We start from the raw sequence: 9,531 nt of genomic DNA, 5'->3' as shown, positions 1-9,531 counted from the left end.
GAGTTAAAGCGTCAACTTTGGCGTTAACACGGTCTATACCACTTACTTTGTACATTCCTCCTTTGGTTTGGGATTTCTCTACAGCGATTCGTTCTCCTCCCCATTGGTAATGGTTATGTGTCATGTTTTCTATGAGGTTATACACTTCATCATGAGGTTTGTCCATCAGAGCTCCGCCAGCAGCGACATCTATGGTCATTTTAGTGTTATAAAGTAGACCACCATAAAAGTATGGATGATCAGCCATGGTTCAAGTCCATGATAAGGACATAGTCTTAGCATGTCTTTATATCGCTCCCAAGCTTCGAAGATTGATTCGTTGTCTTTTTGGGTAAATCCGTTGATTTGACCTCTTAGCATAGCAGTTTTGCTAGGCTGGAAATATCTCGCTAAGGAAACTCTTTTCAATTCATCCCAGGTTGTTATGGAGTTAGAGGGTAAGGATTGAAGCCATGCTTTAGCTCTATCTCTCAAAGAGAAGGGAAAGAGACGTAAACGAATAGCTTCGGGACTGACATTGTTAGCTTTGACAGTGTCGGCGTATTGCACGAACACGGATAAATGGTGATTAGGATCGTCTGCAGGGCTTCCAGAGAATTGGTTCTGTTGGACAGCTTGCACCAGTGAAGGTTTCAGTTCGAAACTGTTTGCCTCTATCGCAGGTGGTGCGATACTTGAGTGCGGTTCAGCTCGTGAAGGAGCGGGATAGTCTCTAAGAGGACGAAGAGCAGCCATCTCTAACTTCAGGGTTGGTAGATCAGCAAAGATCAATTCTTGAGAAACTAGAATTGGTTCTACTTTGGGAAGATGATGAATTCGACGTCTTACGTTAATAAAACGTTCAATTTTATTAATTCGTTGTATTAATTCCCCTCCTTGTAAACGAGTATTTGGCATACAATCGTTCAAAGAAAAGGAATAAAATTGCACTAGTCTCTACGGTGTAACAGTGAGTTACGATATCGACTTAAATAGTCCCCGGCAACTGCGCCAAAAACTTGATCGCGACTTTAAGTGTCTATCAATCTAATAACTGCAAGTGCACAGTCGTGTCGTGTAGTTTTAAAAGATATCGAATCCACAGGGACTATGAATTGATCTACCGTTATCTAAGGTTACTATGTAAAGCTAAGACTACTAATACTTTGGTTGTTTCTAACAGGGAAATTAAAATATTAATTCTAAGGATATAATAATAAACGGATATCAGTATGTATTTCGTCTAACTTAGGTAATCCGAAGGTCCATTGGCTATGGTTCTTATTTAATTAAAAATCTCTATTAACTATGTCGTTTAAAAGTTCTCCTCTCAAACTCTTGCTCTGTTGATTTAGACTATTATCCTAACTCGTAATGTACGCTCTCGCCTTCCCATTAGATTTAGACAAGCTTTTTGAAAACATCATATTTAATAAAATGCTCGCTTTATGAAGACGTTATCTACTTAAATCTCCTAGTCTCAAACTCTCGCTCTATTGACTCGGATCATGCTACTATTCCCTAACGTACGCTCTCTCTGTCCCGCGTCGGGTTTAAAAACACTTTTTGAAAGTAAATAAATTCTAATTAATTTTAATACGCTTTCGCCGTCCTTAAAACTAATATTATATGTCTACTATCCAGTTAAATATCTCAAACTCTCGCTCTATTGATTTTAACTTTTATCAGCCCTAAAATCTCAAACTCTCGCTCTATTGATTTTAGAACCTTAGCAAATTAGATTAGACATAAAGCCAAAAACAAGTGATATTTAATAAAACATATTTAATCCAACTTATTTCGGATCCCTACGGTTAACTTACTCTACATACCGATATCTAAATAAATTAGCCAGACATATTGATACGGTTTAACATGCATAAATCGGTTCGGTTCATAATAATAGGCATATCAATTGGCATACAATATATCATACAATAATCATTAAAGTAGTAAATAGAAACCTGAATAATAAAATCTAGGGTTAATAGTAATTCATCCCCCTGTAATGTTAGCGAATTTCGCTTTTCCCCCTACCTACCTTTTGGCAACGTTTTTTTCAAAAAAACCGTTGCCAAAACCTACCTTTGGCAACGGTGGGGGGGGGGGGGGGTAAACCGAAACACGCTCATATTACAGGGGGGTAAACTACTATTAACCCTAAAATCTAAATTAATTAAACTTCGAATCTTGAGTACTTGAACTTCCACCATAGATCGGTTGGATCGTTCTTCAGAGAATTATTCGGCGTAAAAAAAATATTATGGCAAGGAATAAAAAAAACTAAATCCAATGTAAGGTTAGATTTATTGAAAATTCACAAAAATTTCCGGTGTAGAAATTGTTGTGAGAAAAGAATGCTGAGAATTAAAATGCAAAGGAAATAATGCGTTCAGAAAATAAAATTGGCAGAGTTTCGTTGCAGAAATTCGGACTCTTGATAATGAATTATCGGTCTCCCTTTATAGGTGAATAGTGATAGTTCTCTTTCTCCCACAATGCACTTTTTCTTCCGTAAAAGTAGTAACCTATTGACTCTTCCCTGAGACGTGCGCTTCCTCTTTCTTGGCTTGACTTGGTGAACGACTTGAGACGTGCGTCTCAAGTGGATATTTTAAGGGAGGTTGGAGACGGGCGTCTCCACCTTGTGACGTGGCTAGGGCCCTTGGAGACGGGTGTCTCCACGTGCTAAGGTAGTTGCTTCAGCTCCTTCGTGGGCTGGGCTTCTACCATTCTGCTTTTGGGTCTTCTTTTGCACCCTCTATTTGCTTCAGCACCTCTCCTTTCTTCTATTGGATCAATATGAATGATTTTTCTCTATTTCTTCTTCTTTTCACAAATAGTCTTTAACATGAACACAATACCTGAAACATCGCAAATACCCACATAATACCATAATAAAATAATATAATTGAATGAAAATGCTAATAATATTTATGGAATTTAAGCTAAATATATGGTATAAATTCGTGTTATCATGTTGCATGACATACATTGCATTGTTTAAGTTGGCCTTGATGGCACCTGTTTAAGTTGGCCTTAATGGAACCATGTTGAAGGCTTATGCCTTGTTGAAATGCCTCGATAACCTGGCATCTATTTAAGTTGGGAGTTCTGCTCCAAATGGTACCACATGCATTTGAATAGTTGTGTCGCATTTTGAGTCGTTGCGAAGTTAATGTTGTTATGAGTTACTGTTGATATAAGTTGTGTTGGTTTGAGTTGTGAAATAGTTATTGTAATTATTGTGATAATTGTTGTTGCTGATGGTTATTATAATTGTTGTTACAAATTGTTGCTAAAGTTGTTTTTATAACTGCTGTTGCTAGTTGTTATTATAACTGTTGTTCGAAAGCGGTGATAATTGTATGATTTGATCTAATATATTAATTATCATACTTTTACTTATATTTTTCAAAATCTCACCCCTTCTGCTGATGTTTCCCCTACCATAGGAAACGGACAGCTACTCAAGGTAGCGGTGGAAGTTTGAAGTGATTTTATGAAGTATTTAGTTGTTGTTAGTCGAGTTGGTGTCTTGCTCTGATACGTAGCACTCGGGGATGGGATCATGATTGTATTTGTTGTTGTGTTGCTGTGTTATTATTATAGCTGTTGAAATCCAAGTTGAATAATAAGAAGTAATTACTGTTGTTTTAAGTTGATTTTAGTTGAATAAAAGTTGATGAATAATTATAAGTTGAAGTTTGATCTAGTTGAATAAAATTGTGTATGAATTATAATTTTAAAAGTTGTAGATGTCGAATGCTATGTATCAAAGATAAATGAAATACAGGTTGTTTGTGGTTTTAAGTTGAAAATGTAATGCCTCATGTTTGATGTTTAAAATTTTCCGCATTCTGGTTTTTATTATAATTACCGGGTAGAAAATGGGGTGTTACAACTACCATGTTCTCCTTTTTATCAATGAGTCAATGATTCTGAGCTCGAACTATTTCATAATCCCCTTTATGCACTGCATCAAGAAGATCAGGATCTTGAGGATACAAGGGATCTTCTAGAGAAAAAGGTCAACGACGATTCTCATTTCTCTCATTCATCCATTTAGTGAAATGTGAGTAGATTGCAGATTCTCCCTTTCCAAAGTAAGTACTATCTTCCAAATGAATTTTTCTCCAAGAATTGGAAGCTCTTACCATCCATCCAGTACTATCAGGCACATCATAAAATAGAGACTCATCCACATCTTTTTCTCTAGGTGGAACCTTTTGAAAATACCCTAATTGCCTATGGGAAAGAGTTGGATTGTAGTTGATACCTCCTCTTAAACCCATAAGATGCACATTAGAAAATTCTCCACAGCAGAAAATTACCTCTTTACTCCCCAACCTATCTATACCAAGTTGGTACCACTCAATTGTGAGTGCAAGGTGTGTTTTAAGTGATGTCAAAACTTGCTATTAAGGCTTGGATGTGACTCAAGTCAACCATGCAAAGTAGGAAGCTTCAATATTCTCAAAGCCAGCAAATTTGAAGGTTAAATGTTCACAGGTCGACCTACGCAGGTTGTGAGTCACTATCATAGTGAAAGACTTAGTCTTTTGGCTTTTTGAGGTCTTCAGGTCGACCTACAAGAAACTCAGGTCGGCGCATGGGATTTTGGGAAAGTCACGGGTTTGATCAGGTCGACCCTCAGGTCGACTCATTCTAGAAAGCTTGTTAGGACAGCATGCGTCGACGCATGGCCCTGTTTAGGTCGACGCATGGACAATTGAGGAAACCACAGGTTTGAACAGGTCGACCCTTAGGTCGACTCATAAAGGTAATAGGTCGACACACATGTGTCATACCCAAAAATTTGCCCTCTTATATTCAATCAAAGGTTCCTCAATTGCCCAAGAGCACTCAGGGTTCTATCAGACAAAGCTCCTCCTAATCCAGGATCTCCAAGACTAGGGTTTACATTTTATCAAAGGAGTTTGAATCTATAAGGCCTCAAGCGGACCTCAAGGTACCTCATATGTCCCAGAGCATCTCCAGGAAAATTTTCAAGCTTTGGATCACAAGATTGTTCAGTCAATGGTTCAGATGATCAATAATCAACTATGTTGACCTAAAAGTCAGCTATAGTCAAAATACAGTCAAACTTCAAGACTTTTGGTCAACATCAAGTATTTGAGGTTATATCCTTCATTTGATCAAAAGTTGATCACGATTCATTAATAAAAACTCAAAAATGAACAAAGTCAAAAGTTCAAATTAGGGTTTTTAACTAGAAAGTTAACTCAACTTTGACTGGCCATAACTTTCACATGGAGTATCAAAAATTTCCCAACTAAAGCCTATTTTGAAGGAAATTGATTCTCTACAACTTTATCTCTCACATGCCAAGGCTAGAAATGCTTTATTCAAGAGATATGGTCCAATACATTACAGGTCCTCCACAAAGGTCAATAAAAGGTCATCTTTTTCAAAAGCCCATAACATGAGCATGGAAACTTCAATGGAGATGAAACCAAAAGGAGTGTTTAGAGGACTCTTTGAGCTTTCTAAAAAGTCCAAGAACATCCCAAAATGATAAAAATTGAGCAAGATACAAGTTGCAGAAGTTGAACATTTTTGAAGAGGTGCATGAAGAGAAATGCTTGTCAAAAGCAATTTTCTTCCAAAAAGGCCCAAGTTCTTTTAATCTAAACTTATTCCTAAGCCCATCCATCGTATCTAAACTAAGTTGCACGCCCCTCTCTCTTTTATTTAATTTATTTTTGAATTAATTAATTAGAATTCAATTTTAATTAAATAAGATACAAATATGAAAGGAAAGGCATATTGGGCTTGATTGTTATTTGTCTTGAGGTCCATGAAACATCATGAAATTTAGCAAGAAACGTACAAGGCATGATTATATGAATATTGGCCAAGTTTAGAAAGATCACATTTGATTTTCAATCAAATATTTCCCCATGAATACCAAATATTTTATCATTACTTCTGACCTAATCTCACTCCATATATAAGGATAATATTTTCTGCATCAAAGGGGGGACGAAAATCTGAAAAAGGAGGCTAGGGTTCAAGGTTCAAAAATGTTAAAGAATAGGTAAATTTTCGTGAGCTTCCATTAAGCAATTTCAAAGCTTCCTAAGCATTCCATTCCATTCCCAAGGTGATAAAGAGTAAGCCTATATAAATGGTTGAGTCATAAAACGTCCAAAACGCCATAGTATATCGTTCATATTTTCATACACTTCTTGAAATTTTGTTTAACGCATATGGTTATGTTTAAATATGATTTGACGATTGTTTTGAGTTTCTGAGTTGTTTTAGGGAAGATTAGAACCCTTCCTTTGGAGCTTTGACGTATAGAACACGAGTTGCCATGGTTAGGGCATGAAGAGGATGATCTTCGAATCTCTGTACACAAGATGTTTCAGACCCTAAGAATGCCACCAATCAACTCGTGATACTTGGATTAATTGATCTGGGTTGTTTCTATTGTTGTTTGATTCACTTTTTGCAGGTTCCAAGTGGTGGTAATGGTTAGTTTCAGGATCGTGTGAAATCCGCAGGAAAGCCCGTGGCAAAATTTGCAATAAATTCCGCAGGTGAATTGAGGAAGATGATGAACAGTAGGTTTGGACTCTTTGATTGTTGCGTGGCCCATTGCCATTCGCTGGTCAAAAATATTCACTCTCTCCCTGCAATTGGCCCGTCAACGCACTGATGGGGTCCACCGTGACTTTTGGTTTGAATTCCATTATTACATTTAATTTCATACTTATAGTTTTGTGTTGGATTCATTGACAAATTAAAAATCTGGCTGAGTTGGCTAATGAGGGGAGGCGCGTATACAAAGGGGCTGGGTTCGAACCCTTGCTGTAACAATTTAATTTTTACAAAGGGTTCTTTACAAGACCCAACGCAGCACACCCAGGGAAGGCCACCATACACCCTCTTTATCAGCCATAGGATCTTCACTAATCCAGATCTAACGTGCACAAAGCTGGAGGCTTACCATGGACATCCAGAAACGCACAGCACAGGATCATGCCCAGGTTTTTCTATATATTTTTATTATTTAATTATTTGGATTAGGTTTAATTAATTATATTTAGATTTAGTTAATTTACTTAGGATTAGAATATAAATTAGGATTAGGGCTACAATTAGGGTTTAGAATTATTTCCCCGATTCTTTCAAATATTCGATTTAATTTATTTTAATCAACTTTAATTATAAAGATCACAAAGACCCTAGAGAGGTTTATCAAGTATTAAGGTTTGCCCAATCCCACTGGCCATTTGGGCAAAATATTAGGATTTTATTTATTATTCGTTTCGATCGAATTAATCGGTCGCGATGGTTAATAATCAATAATTTAATTAATTAAATTAAAATAGGGTTTTATTTTGCTAAAAAGTTTTAACCATCTTATTGGTTATGATGATTAGCATTTTTTCTCTTTATCAATTCGTTATTATTTGTAATCAAATCTATTGATTATGAGGAGTAACGGTAAATTAAATAAATAATTTTTAAAATACACTTATTTGCTATTAGTGATAATCAAATCTATCGATTAGAATTGTAAGCAATCCTTCATTAAATTTGTTAATTACGGTGATCAGACCTATTGATCATTGCGATTAATAGAACAGATTAAAATCAGGGTTGTACGCCAGATCTTAAAACACTTTTCATCTTCAAACCACAAATTTCAAAACTATGAAGGGTAATTCAAAATGCCTTTTCAAAACTGCGAAACGGTAATTCAAAATACCATCAATACATTCATACTAATTCTAAGGCGTACAACCCTGCCCCGAACTACGTTGACTCTGATTCTCCCTAAGGAGATACGTAGGCACTTGGCAACAAGGCGAGTCCCCTTCCCCAAAATCTCACTCTTCACCCTATTCATTTCCTTAGCTATAAACCTTAACATTTAGCCATAAACCTTTGCCTTAAACTCAAAACCTTAGGAAAGGGTTAAGGGTGCCTGACACCTTCCCTTGACCCGAATATAATAACTTACCCCGAATCTCTTAACTGCGTAGGGTTTCCTATTCGCCCTGGTAGAATAGGTGGCGACTCTAAAATCTAAATTTTTAGGGCAGGTTGCCACAGCTGGCGACTCTGCTAGGGATAAAACAATTGGTGAATTATTATGCTCCTAGGTTTGTTAAAGGTTTAAGGTACATGGTTAATTATGTACAGGGTTAATTATTAAGGTTTGGCTAAAATTTCAGGGTTAGGATTTTGGGGTTAGGGTTTAGGTTTTTTTTATTAAATATTTAATTTAATTTTATTTATTTACAGTTTTTTATTTACAGCAGCAATTTAAATAAATATTCGTTTTTTATTGCATTTTTGGGTTATATATAAATTGCTGTTAAAACCTAAGTGTGGGAATTATCCTTAAGACCAGGGGAGACTTGCATCGCCTACGAGTCTTATTGATAATTCCACTCAGAGTGGGTTGAATATTCGAAAATTTCCAAAACGAGGCTTGACTTTGTTGAGGGCAAGACTGAGTATTTGGCTGATCTCTCTGAGAACCTACCCCTAAAACTCAAACCTCATGGGCAAATGAGTTGTTCTAAAATCCAAAGAGATAAAAAGTCTCAGAGGCTACGAACGGCCCCATGAGACCCTTGTTAGAACATACCCATGGGAAGGGTAGACTCCTTATGCCGTCATGCCGAACCTATGAACTTAGGGTTAGGTGCTTATTATATGTTTGCAATTTATATACTACGAATATATGTGTTTTATTTCTGCAGGTCTTCCTACGCGTTCCCTAGCCTGTAGGGATTCTGTTTCCAAGATCATGTCCTTCCCACGAAGGACATCTCCATTTATGCACGTCAATTGGCCTCTTGATGGTCATGAGACCTAGTGGCTGTCTTGAACAGCCACCCTATGCCTATATCTACGCACTCCCTAGCCGGTAGGGATTCTACTTCTAAGATCGCATTCTTCACACGAAGGACATCTTCGTTAGCATACGTCAATTGGCCTCTCGATGGCCATGAGATTTAGTGACTGTCTTGAACGGTCACCCCATGCTTTCTCCCGCGCACCCCCTAACTTGTAGGGTTTGGATTTCCATTTATACATATTTCATCCCTAGCCTGTAGGGATTTCACTTCGTCCGGTATCGTCCTTAGATAGGTTGTGTTCCGCATAGAGAACCTTCCCACGAGGGACAACTTCATTAGTACACGTCGAACGACCTCTCGATGGCCATGAGATTTGGTGACTGTCTTGAACGGTCACCAGCTGCTACTTTCTGCGTACTCCCTAATCTAAGGGATTTCTATTGGCGCATCATAAAATCTAGCTTGCAAGGATTTCACTAGGGTCTAATGTCACCTCTAAATCCGCATAGGCTATCCTTAGGGTTATATTTGTCGCACGTCTGCATTGCATATAAGGAGTCATAATATACACAAAAAGAGGAGTCTTTTGCATACGCATGCATTTGCATTTTCATAAATTCATACATTTACATTTGCATTTCTATCCTCGCCCGTATCTGTACTTACCGTGCTAGCCGATTTCCCAAGACTCACAAAGAAAATCAAAAGG

The 9,531-nt window shown here is 37.2% G+C and overlaps 1 non-coding gene across 1 annotated transcript; it reads left to right on the top strand.

The window, feature by feature from the left end:
- Positions 1–253: 253 nt before the first annotated feature.
- LOC131654409 (small nucleolar RNA R71) lies at positions 254–360 on the top strand. The gene has a single exon (XR_009299449.1). It is a non-coding gene; the product is annotated as a small nucleolar RNA R71 (small nucleolar RNA).
- Positions 361–9,531: the final 9,171 nt, after the last annotated feature.

The sequence above is a fragment of the Vicia villosa genome, linkage group LG2 (genome assembly GCF_029867415.1).
Source record: "Vicia villosa cultivar HV-30 ecotype Madison, WI linkage group LG2, Vvil1.0, whole genome shotgun sequence".
Lineage (NCBI taxonomy): Eukaryota > Viridiplantae > Streptophyta > Magnoliopsida > Fabales > Fabaceae > Vicia > Vicia villosa.
This window is presented reverse-complemented; position numbering and strand designations above follow the sequence as displayed.